Raw genomic sequence first — 10699 nt, forward strand, 5'->3', positions numbered from 1 at the left:
GAGCACAAGCCATGCTGCTTCTAAACTCAACAGGGCAGGGATGTATAATCACCCACAAGGAAATGAAGTAAATAATTGTGAACAATGCAGTCTGCCATACTTCCTTGAATTCAAGCATGGATCATATTTGCAAACTTTATTATTCTTTCTGATTGTGACACCATAGGAATACAGTGAATATTGTCCCTGAATTTAAGAATGTTCAAAAAATAATAATCTGTGGCTTTGTGGAGCTAAATTTCCAGAAAAGTCAGGCACGTTTGTTGGACTGATCTGCTATGTACAATTCCATAAACTGGATTTTTTTTAAGAGCACAATTTGTGAACAAACCAAATGGCCACAGGACTAAAGATCCAAAAGACACAATAAGGTCAGAGGTGTATTTGGCGTTATTTTCCTATCAGGAATTGGCCAGTTATAGAAGTGTAGAATGAAAATCTAAAAGGCTGAAAATCTAAAAGATTGAGATTATTCTGCAGAATGGACTTTCTTCCCAAAATCTGGTTGTGTGTTGAGACGTATGAGGCACACACACTCAGAGAAGGTTTATTACCCACATAGTGAGGTTGTTTGGGAAGGCTCCCTCGCCAGGGGCTCATTACATCATACTGTGGTTTGGGGGAGGGATGGGGTGAAGTCTCTTGTGCTCATGGCCTGGGTCATGTGTGCTTTAAAATTCTGGCCAGTGTCAGAAGTGGGGACACTAGAGTATTAGCTTGCACAGATGTAGAACAGAAGTGAACAGGAGTGGAGGGGCTGTAGGAGTCAACAGTCAAATATCAGAAATGAAATCAGACTTGTTACAACAGCTTTTAGGTGGGACGTTAGAGTTCAGAATTTCCAAGAGTAGAGGACCTGGTAAATGTGCTAGGAGTTGGGTTGCACACCCAACAGGGCACACACCATGTGAGCAGAATAGGCAAGTCCCATAGACACTGAAATATGGCATTGCAACATCTGCACATCTATTTGAAACAAGACGCTACAGGACACTTAGAGTCCAAAGCATAATTGCCTTAAGGAAAGAAAAGTAAACACATAATTTCTGGGGGAAAATAATCTCACTCACCATTTCAAATTACATCTATATTTATTCATAAACAATATCTGATATGCAATCACAAAGAAGTAGACATGTAGCAATGCTCTATGTTAGATTTGAGGAAGAATAAAGGTAAACCATTGTTAGCTGTGTCTTAGTCAGCGCTGGCTGCCACTACACAATGCCACAGGCCAATGGTTTAACCAATGGAAATTCATTTCTCCCAGTTCTGGAGGATGGATATGCTAGATCAAGTTTTTAGCTGATTAGTTGCTGGGTAAGAGCCCACTTCTTGGCTTATAGTTGGGCACCTTCTAACTGTGCCCTCACATGGTGGGGAGGGAGAGGGAGAGAGAGAGGGTATGAGCTTTTTAGTGTCTTTGGTGTCCTAAAAGGACACAAATCCTATGGGTTAAGGGGCCCCACTCTCTTGGCTTTATCTACCCTAGATTAATTAAGGCCCTCTGTCCAATTACAGTCACATTAAGACAGGGGCTTCACAAGACATAAAATCTGGGAGGAAACAAACATTCAGGCAATAATCTATACAGTAAGACCAATAGGAGGTCAATGTAATGGTATTATCAAAAGTGAATTTTAAAATGATTAAGATTAATATGCTTAAAAATAGAACTCAAGACTAAAGAACAAATGACCCAACTTAAAAATCAGGAAAAGACCCCCTAGACATTGCTCTAAGGAAGATATATAAATGGTCAATAAGTACATAAATAGATGTTTAGCATCACTAGGGAGGTGGACACAAAAACCACAATGAGATACCCCTATTAGCATGGATGCTATCAAAGAGCACACAAATGAACAAAACAAAAACAAACAAGTGTTGATGAGTATGTAGAGAAATTGGAACCCAGCATTGCTGGTAGGAAGGTAAAACTGGTGCAGCCACTATGGAAAATAGTATATGCTGTTCTTCAAAATACTAAAAGTAGAATTAGCATATGATCCAGCAATTATGCTTCTAGTTACATAGCCAGAGAATTGAAAGTGGGGCATGAAGAGATATTCGCACACCCTTGTTCTTAGCAGCATTATTCCCAATAGTCAGAAGGTGGAAGTGATCCCAGTGGATGAATGGATAAACAAAATGTGGTCTGTCCACACGATGGAATATTATTTAGTCCTGAAAATGAAGGAAATTTTGATATAAGCTACAACACAGATGAATCCTAAAGAATTTGCTGAGTAAAATAAGCCAGTCACAAAAGAACAAGAACTATCCGGTTTCACTTATCTATAGCATTTAGGGCAGTCAAAGCCATACAAATAGAAAATAGCTGGTGGGTACAAGAGGCTGGGGTGCTGGGAGGTGGCACTGGGGAGTTGCTGTTTAGTGGATGTGGGGTTAGTTTTGGGATGATGACAAACTCTGCAGGTAGATGCTGGTAGTAGTTGGGAAGCAGTGTGAATGTTCTTAACGCCACTGAACCATCCATTCAAAGGTGTTCAACTTGTAACTTTTACAGTTTACATGTTATACCACAACTGAAAATAAATTAAAATAAAAATAATAATTTTTTATGGATGATTTCTGCAGAGAACTGAAAGTGACATGAAAGAATACTAAAAAAACCCAGAGTTTAAGGACACGATAACGGTAATTACAATGATGAGTGAATTTAATAGACTATTAAAGACAGCTGGAGCTAGAGCTGACAAACACTTTACGCCTGAAGCACAGAGAGAGAAGTCAGAAACTAAGAAAATGAAATAGGATATTTAATCCAACTCGTTTGTAAAAGCCATAGTCTCCATAAAACTGATTCAAGACTCCAAGCCACAGATTTGAAAACCTCTACAAACTCGAAATAGGGGAATAAAAAGGAAACCATCCAGGTTTATCCTCATAAAAAAGTGCTGTAAACCAAACACAGAAAAAGTCTTACAAATATCCAGACCAAAAAAAGTCATTAACTTCCAAAGAATATTGTAATGACATCTGACATCTCAACAGTAGCAATAAAAGCCAGAAGACAATGGGATGGCATTTTCAACATGTTGACAAAAATTATGCCAACATATAATTCTATCATAAGAAAAATACCTTCTTCAAAATGAATGCAAAATAAAGATATTTTGGGGCAAGCAAAAACTAAGATACTGGTTTATGAGCAGACACACAGACATTTGAGAATAATCTTCAAATAGGAAGAAAATAATCTAGCACAGAAAGAAGGTGAAAATTATCAGTAGAAAGAGTCAATAAATAGGCAAATCTAAACAAACACTGATTGTATGAAATAGTAAAAAAAAAAATGCCTTGTGAGACTGAAACTATATAGAAAATCTAAATACTTACAAAATTTCACAGATCAGTTTTGCTAACCTTCACACTAATTTAGGGTTAGTCACGTTTCTAAAAGACCAGATAATTCACAAGCTAGAAGAGTAGAAAATTAAATTAGAAAACATTAGGATAATTCAATTAAAAAAGACAAAGGAAATTGAATAATTGAATAGAAGAGGTAACTAGAATAACTGTTAAAATTAAGGCAGAGACTGAAAGTTGGGTATAGAACAAAACACAGCTGCCTATGAGAGACATACCATTATCTACTGAAACAAAAAGTTGAAATTACTAGTATGAAAAAAGTTATATCTTGCCACCACTCTCCAAAAAATAAAAATATTTAATTATACAAATATCAAAGTCAACTTCCCTAAGAAAAGACACAGTATGAGAAAGAGGAGAATATTTTAAGGCAAAATTATAATCTCCCAAATAAAACTTTTGCCTCTTTAAAAATAGCTTTACTATTGCCATTAAAATTCGTCTGCAACAGACTAATCTACAAGTGGTACCTAGTGGTATATAAAGGGCTAATAGTGCAAAGAGACAAAATTCAGAATGGATGTTAAATGTCTGAACTACATGATGAACTAGCTTTATCTCACTGAGCATGAAAAACACTGCACCTATCAACCCCCAAGTATGCATTTTTCTCAAAGACACAAGAGATATTTACTGATATTTACTGTGCCCCATAGACTGGGGCACATAGTGAGTCTCAACAATTATCGAATGACTCACCTCATACAGATGATAGTTTCTACATGCAGTAAAATTAAACTGTATAGTGGTAATAAAAACATTTTTAGAGGGGGCACGAGGGGCAGAGAGAGAGACAGAATCTTAAACAGACTCCCTGATGAATGCAGAGCTGGACGTGGGCCTCAATCTCACAATCCTGCAATCATGATCTGAGCCGAAATCTAGTTGGATGCCTAACCCACTGAGCTACCCAGGGGCCCCAGAAAACATTTTAGATTCCCCATGTACTTGAAGATTAAGAAGTACTTTTCTGGATAACTTACGGGTCAAAGTATAAGTCATTGTGTACCAGAGTGAATCAGAATCTATTTTGAACTAAATGAAGGTAAAAAAAAAAAAAAAAAAAAAAAAAAAATATATATATATATATATATATATATATATATGACATTGATGCCTCTCAATTTGAGCTTTAGAGAAAATATAAGTACATCTATTAAAAAAGACGGGCTTATAAACAGGTATGTCAGCATTGACCTCAAGAAGCTGTAAAGAGCACGGCAAATTAAACCCAATGCAATTACTCTATTTACAGAAGAAACAAACTCAAATTTTCACCCAAATAATGCAAAAAAAAAAAGAAAAAAAGAAAATGAAACATTAATTTGTGATAAAAATCACATTTAACATTTGTTGTGTGTGTGTATATATATATATATATATATATATATATATATATATATAGCAGATATATATATACAGCTACCATAATAGTTAACAGTGAGAGACCAACAAATTCAACAAATTCCCTCTGAGATTAGAAACAGGACAAAGATGGATTGAATTGATTCACCAATTCAAGAAATCATTGTTCTAGAGGTCTTAGTCTGTGTAACAAGGCACGGAGAAGATAGCAAACAAATATAGATTATAAAGGATTAAAGAAAACCAACATTAATCATAGATGTCATGTTTATTTTTGGAGGAAATCCAAGTGTGCCTCCAAAGAAGCAATTAGAATTACACAAATTTACCAATAATATGGAATATAGATTATATATATATATATATTTTAAAGGAGTTTTATTTTATAAATGCCAGCATGAAACAATCAAACAACAATCTTTGGAAAGAAAAAAAAAAACTGCCATTTACAATGGCACCCGAAGCTCAACAGGGCTTATGAGTAAATCTAATAAAAGATATGTAAGAATCTACTGAAACTAAAATTGCTAAGACAAATGAAGACGTACTTTAAATAAAAAAAAACTAATATCCTATGTGCATATTTTGAAAGGCTTAAAGTTGTAAAACGGCATCTAACAAAATTATGTATAGATTTAATGAAAACTCAATCAATACCCAAGACAGTTGTTTTCTTTTTTTTCCCCCAGTGTGGTAATTGATGGACATACTGAAACATACATTTGGAAATGTAAAGGGCAAATATATCAAAGAAAAATTTTAAGAAAAATATGGTGAAGAACTTAAGTTACCAGGTATCAAGACATTTCAAAGCCACATTCGTGAAAATGATGTGATTGTTAGCGTGAGGATAACCAGCTAGACCAACGGAATGGAAGGTGTAAGACCAAATATAACTAAGCAGCTAACCAAACAAGCAAACAAATAAAACACTAACATTTGATCTAAAACAATGTCTAGACCCAAAACAGTAGGGAAAGGGGGTTCTTTTCAGTAATTTGTGCTTGGCTAATCAGATAGATACCATACAGAGAAAGGAGGGGTGAAAAGAATCTTCACCACCACCTTACCTCATACTCCCAACTAATTCCAAATGAATTGTTGAGAAAACTGAGAAAGGTAAACATGACACTTTGCCTGTAAATGTCAAGATAGTGAATAAATATGGCTGTGCCATCCATAAGATCTCCATGGCAACTGCTCACCTACACCTTTGCAGGGAGAAAGCAGCATCCTTTAGGACGGGCGTGGCCAGATGTGGCCTACAGGCAACAACAGCAAAGGAGAATGGATTCATGACCTAGTTGGAAAGAAATATTCGTTGAATACAATGCAAAAAATTCAGCCTTAAGGGAGAAGATGAAAAGTACCGATTACATAGAAATTAAGAATTCTTCTGCATCTAATGATGGCACCAAGAGAAAAAAAATTGCCAGTCACTGGCTGGGAGAAACAACTGGAACCATAGTGGCCTGCTACTGAGAGTGCACATGTAAGATCACTCTGGAAAGCAGTTCATCATTGTCTGTGGAAGATGAACTTTCGTGTTCTATTGCTGTTTCTAGGTGTTTCCCACAGGATGTATGTTTATATACGCAGGTACTAAAATACATGTATTCATTCAGAACAACATCATCTTTAGTAGCGGTGTCCGTAAAACAACCTAAAATCCTTCCCATTCAGAATAAACAAGGGGAAACTATGGAATATTATGTTGAACTGAAAAGGAGTGTATGATGCCGTATGAACGTGGAAGAATGAAACATGGACGTGTTGATGTTGAGTGAAGGAAAGAATGAACAGAAAATACAGCTGGTGTGATTTTAAAACAGCCCAAATCAATGAATTTTGGAAACAAGTTGGTGTGGTGATCAGGAGAGGAAATTGTCGGTGTCTGGTACGCTATTAATTGACCTGCATGGTGTTTTCACCCTATAACAGTTCATCTAGTTGTATTCCTTGATTTATGTACCTTCCTTTATTTATGTTAAATGTTTTCTTTTTTTAAGATGAATGAATATATATATATATTCATATATATTCCCCCCCCACCCAGTATTCCTCAGGTTAAAATATCTGACTATTTTAGCTCCAGGACCGTATTTACAATGCTCAGATCATAATCTCTAGAGCCAGAATTTCCAGGTTCAAATCCTCAACTGCTCTGCACTAACCTTGGGCAAGGTCATTGATACTTTTGTGCTTCATATTCCTCAGTTGAAATGAAAAAGCTAATGTCATGATTCCTGTTGAGAATTGCACACGATAATGTGTGGACCCCCACCGAGCAGGACACAGAGTAAGCACTAAACCTTGGTAGACTTTTCTGCATTTCAATTTACATTTTATTCTCATCAGATGTAAATCCTGAATGTATTTAACTGTTGTCAATTTTCGTGACCTTTCCATTACAGGAGCTTCAGCCAGTAGTCATTATCTAAATGTGGTAATTATTGAAACATTGACAATGAGAAATAACTGATGCCAGCTTGCTATTCCATAAGTTTTAATGCTAGCAAAGTATACATAAATATATGTATTTTAATGTTCAATTTTGAGTCTATAAATCCCTAGCATCAATGAGAGTAAAAAAAAAGCTAATGTTCTTTTGTCTTTTTTTGGTTCTGATTTAGTGTGGTAGCAGTAACTGATTCTGTTCAGCAAGCAGCACACAGGGGTGATGAGGTTTCAAGCAGCACATTGGCCTCCTCATAAGTTCTGTGTCCAACAAACGAGCCACCAGCTCTAGTGAGCAGCCAATTTTGCTTGGCAACTTGCAGAGTCTTCCCTTGGGTCACTCTGATCCTGTTCAGGAAAACCAGGAGAATATTCTCCCTCTTCTTGTTGGAAAAATTCAGTTTTATTGAACATAAGAAAAAAATACTTCCTTCTTTTTTGCCACTGGTGAGAACACAATCAACGGTGTTGGTGAACTAACTATATTTGTAGTGAAGTTACAAGGATAACGGGGCAGTTAAGCAAGCAATTGAGATTCTAGAGACTAATACTGATTTGCTACGACGCGCCACCCTGACTGCGCGACCTAGTTCGTGTCGAGTGTGCGCGACATCCTCTTAACAGTATTTTGTCGACCCAAAACGGAAGCAAACAAAGCAGCCAGCTATCGACAAATCAACGGAAGGGGACATGTTGTGTATTCCGGTTAGAGTGGAGGTGGTGCTGGTGGTGTGAAGAGTGACACATGTCTACGAGGCATGTCCCGTCAGGGCATCCAGCCCGTGCTTGGAAAATCAGTGCTAAGCAGGGATGCAGGGGTGAAAATAGGGAAAGCAAATGCGTCTTACTTTGCCATTTTACCTAGGATCAGCCGTGGCTTTGTGCCGAAGGCTTTTTAGAAAGATGTGAAGCATTAAAATGACTAATTATAAGCACACTTTACACCATTCCGTGAGGCCTTTATGATTACAAAAAAAGCAGCACACTTTCTAATTGCTGCTGAGGGGCCTGTGGTGTCTAATATTGTATTAAACCACGGTACCAGCATTTTAGTTACTTATGCAAAAACCACATCTGCAATTGATAGAAATATTTATCAGTGTGTTCACCAAAATGAAAAAGCACTGAAGCAAGTAATAGCATTTAAAACAAATATAGGAAAGTCCAAATGAAAATGAAGCATTTGAATAATTACACAGTGTGCAGCCCGGAATAAATGATATCAAAATCCACTTGTGTTTCAAATCAACAACACTGACACGTAACAGAATCTCGATGATACTGTACAACGAAAATTCAATCCGTAAAAACATCCTCGTAGAACATTTCAGGACAATGGGAAATCTGCAATTTTTCTTTCGCATAGAACAGTTGGATGCTGGAAATCATTATTTTTTTTTTCATTATTATCTCATGATTACAGGGTAATAATGATTATCTATTATCTCATGTAACTCATGTGTTCTAGTTTAGGACTCCCGCATTGTGGAGACTGTAAGGAGTTTAGTGTAAGCTTGCATTTATTTCGGGAGCTTGTGACATCGGATGCATGAGCTGCTGCTGCCCTGTGCATCTGCAGTCCTGTCCAGGTGAGAGCGGGCCCCCGGAGGTGTGGGGCCTGCTTGCTCCTTCTTTTTCTTTTTTTTTTAAGTTTATATATATTTTTTTTCTTAAAGATTTATTTATTTATTTATTTATTTATTTATTTATTTATTTATTTATTTATTTATGATAGACACAGAGAGAGAGAGAGAGAGAGGCAGAGACACAGGAGGAGGGAGAAGCAGGCTCCGTGCCGGGAGCCCAACATGGGACTCGATCCCGGGACTCCAGGCCACGTCCTGGACCAAAGGCAGGCGTCAAACCACTGAGCCACCCAGGGATCCCCCTGCCTCCTCCTTCTAAAGTGCGTGCAGCCACCCGGGTTAGCAACTTGCAGCATCCCGAACTCATCCCTTCCTCCCATCCTCGGTGAGCTCATCATCCTGAGACTGCGAGAGGCTTCCTCGTGCCTTTGCAGCTAGTGGTCAGAGGCACCGCGAAGGGGACGAGGGGGGGCAGCCAAGGGCCTCTGGAGGCCGTCTAGTGCACAAAATGAGCTTGCCCGTTGGTCTGAGTACTTGTGGGGTTGGGAAATCTGCTTTTGGGGGCTCATTCGTGTCCTCAAAGAAAGCCTTCTGCTTTCAGGGCTCCACGCAACCCTCCCGGCATCCTAACGGAGTCTGAATACGAGCGGCAGGTGTCAGGCAGGCCAGCTGGGCCAGGTAGGGCCCTGTCCAGAGGCCGCCCTCGGGGATGTGCCAGGCTCTCTGGGAGCGTCTGTAGGAGCGGAGGAAGCAGCTCAAGCCCCCAGGAAACTGGCAACTGCAGTGTGGACAGGCCTGAGACATGCTTCTGGAGGCCCGCCTGCTGGCAGGGTGGTGGCCCCCTGGGCTTCTCGGCTTATTGAGGTTTAACTGACAGAGAGAAATTGCTTTTCCTCTCGGGATATGAGGAGCTGCTTGATACACACGTGACATGATGTGTTCATGGCCCCACAGGGCTACTGTTGGGGTGCGTGTGCGGACAGTCCTTGGGGTCTATCTCCTGGTGGACGTCACGTGTGCAGTGTGGCCCAGGTAGCTATTGTCAGCGTGCTGCACCTGACCTCCCCCGAGCGCACTCGCCTTACAACTAGAAGTGTGTACCCCGTGACCAACATCCCCCATCTCCCCAGCCCCCAATCCCCAGCAGCCACCCCTGTACTCCGTGACCAAGAATTCAGCTTTTTTAGATTCCGCATGTCAGTGAGACAGGCTTCATCTTTCTCCATCTGACTTATGTCCCCCGGTGCATACCCTTGAGGCCCAGCCGTGTTGTCGCAAATGGCAGCGGGTCTTTTCTGCTATAGCCACGGCGCGCGTGGACGGCTCATCTCTCCACATTGCGGCTGCGGGGAGGGATGCTGCAGTGAACAGGGCAGTGCACATATCTCATCGAGGTCCTGATTTCAATTCCTCTGGGTCCAGATGCTGAGGCAGGATCGATGGATCATAGGGTAGCTCTAGTTTGAACTTTTTGAGGAACATCCCCACTGGTTTCCAGAGCTGCTGCGCCATTTCGCTTGCATACCGAGGTCCCATCTCCACAGCCTCACCAACACTCGTCTTTCCTTGTAGTTTTGGTGCTGATCCCCCCAGCAGGTGGGCGGTGACATCTCTCCGCGTTGGGATCTACATTTCCCAGAGAAGGGGTGACGCTAAGCCCCTGTCTGTGTGTCTGTGGGACAGGCCGTAGGTCTCATGCCCCAACACCTGGTTGGTGATTTTCCCATCACACAGCCCTAGTTCTTCTTTACAGCAAGATCTGTTAGAGACTAGAGATGGAGAGAGTCCTCACGTTGGCAGAAGACTGGCTGGTCCTTGGCGGTCAGCTACTCCCTGGGCCCCATAGAAGGTGCTGGCGTCTCCTGGTCACACGGCTGGGTTCTGATGATGAAGAT

At 40.0% G+C, this 10699-nt stretch overlaps 1 long non-coding RNA gene across 1 annotated transcript in view; it reads right to left on the reverse strand.

The window, feature by feature from the left end:
* LOC140633458 (uncharacterized) overlaps positions 1 to 10699 on the reverse strand; it is a 32527-nt gene extending 21828 nt beyond the window's left edge. The window contains exon 1 of the long non-coding RNA XR_012031073.1: positions 10056 to 10699. This is a non-coding gene — a long non-coding RNA (uncharacterized lncRNA). The remainder of the gene's footprint in view (positions 1 to 10055) is intronic.

Source organism: Canis lupus, chromosome 5, assembly GCF_048164855.1.
Source record: "Canis lupus baileyi chromosome 5, mCanLup2.hap1, whole genome shotgun sequence".
Lineage (NCBI taxonomy): Eukaryota > Metazoa > Chordata > Mammalia > Carnivora > Canidae > Canis > Canis lupus.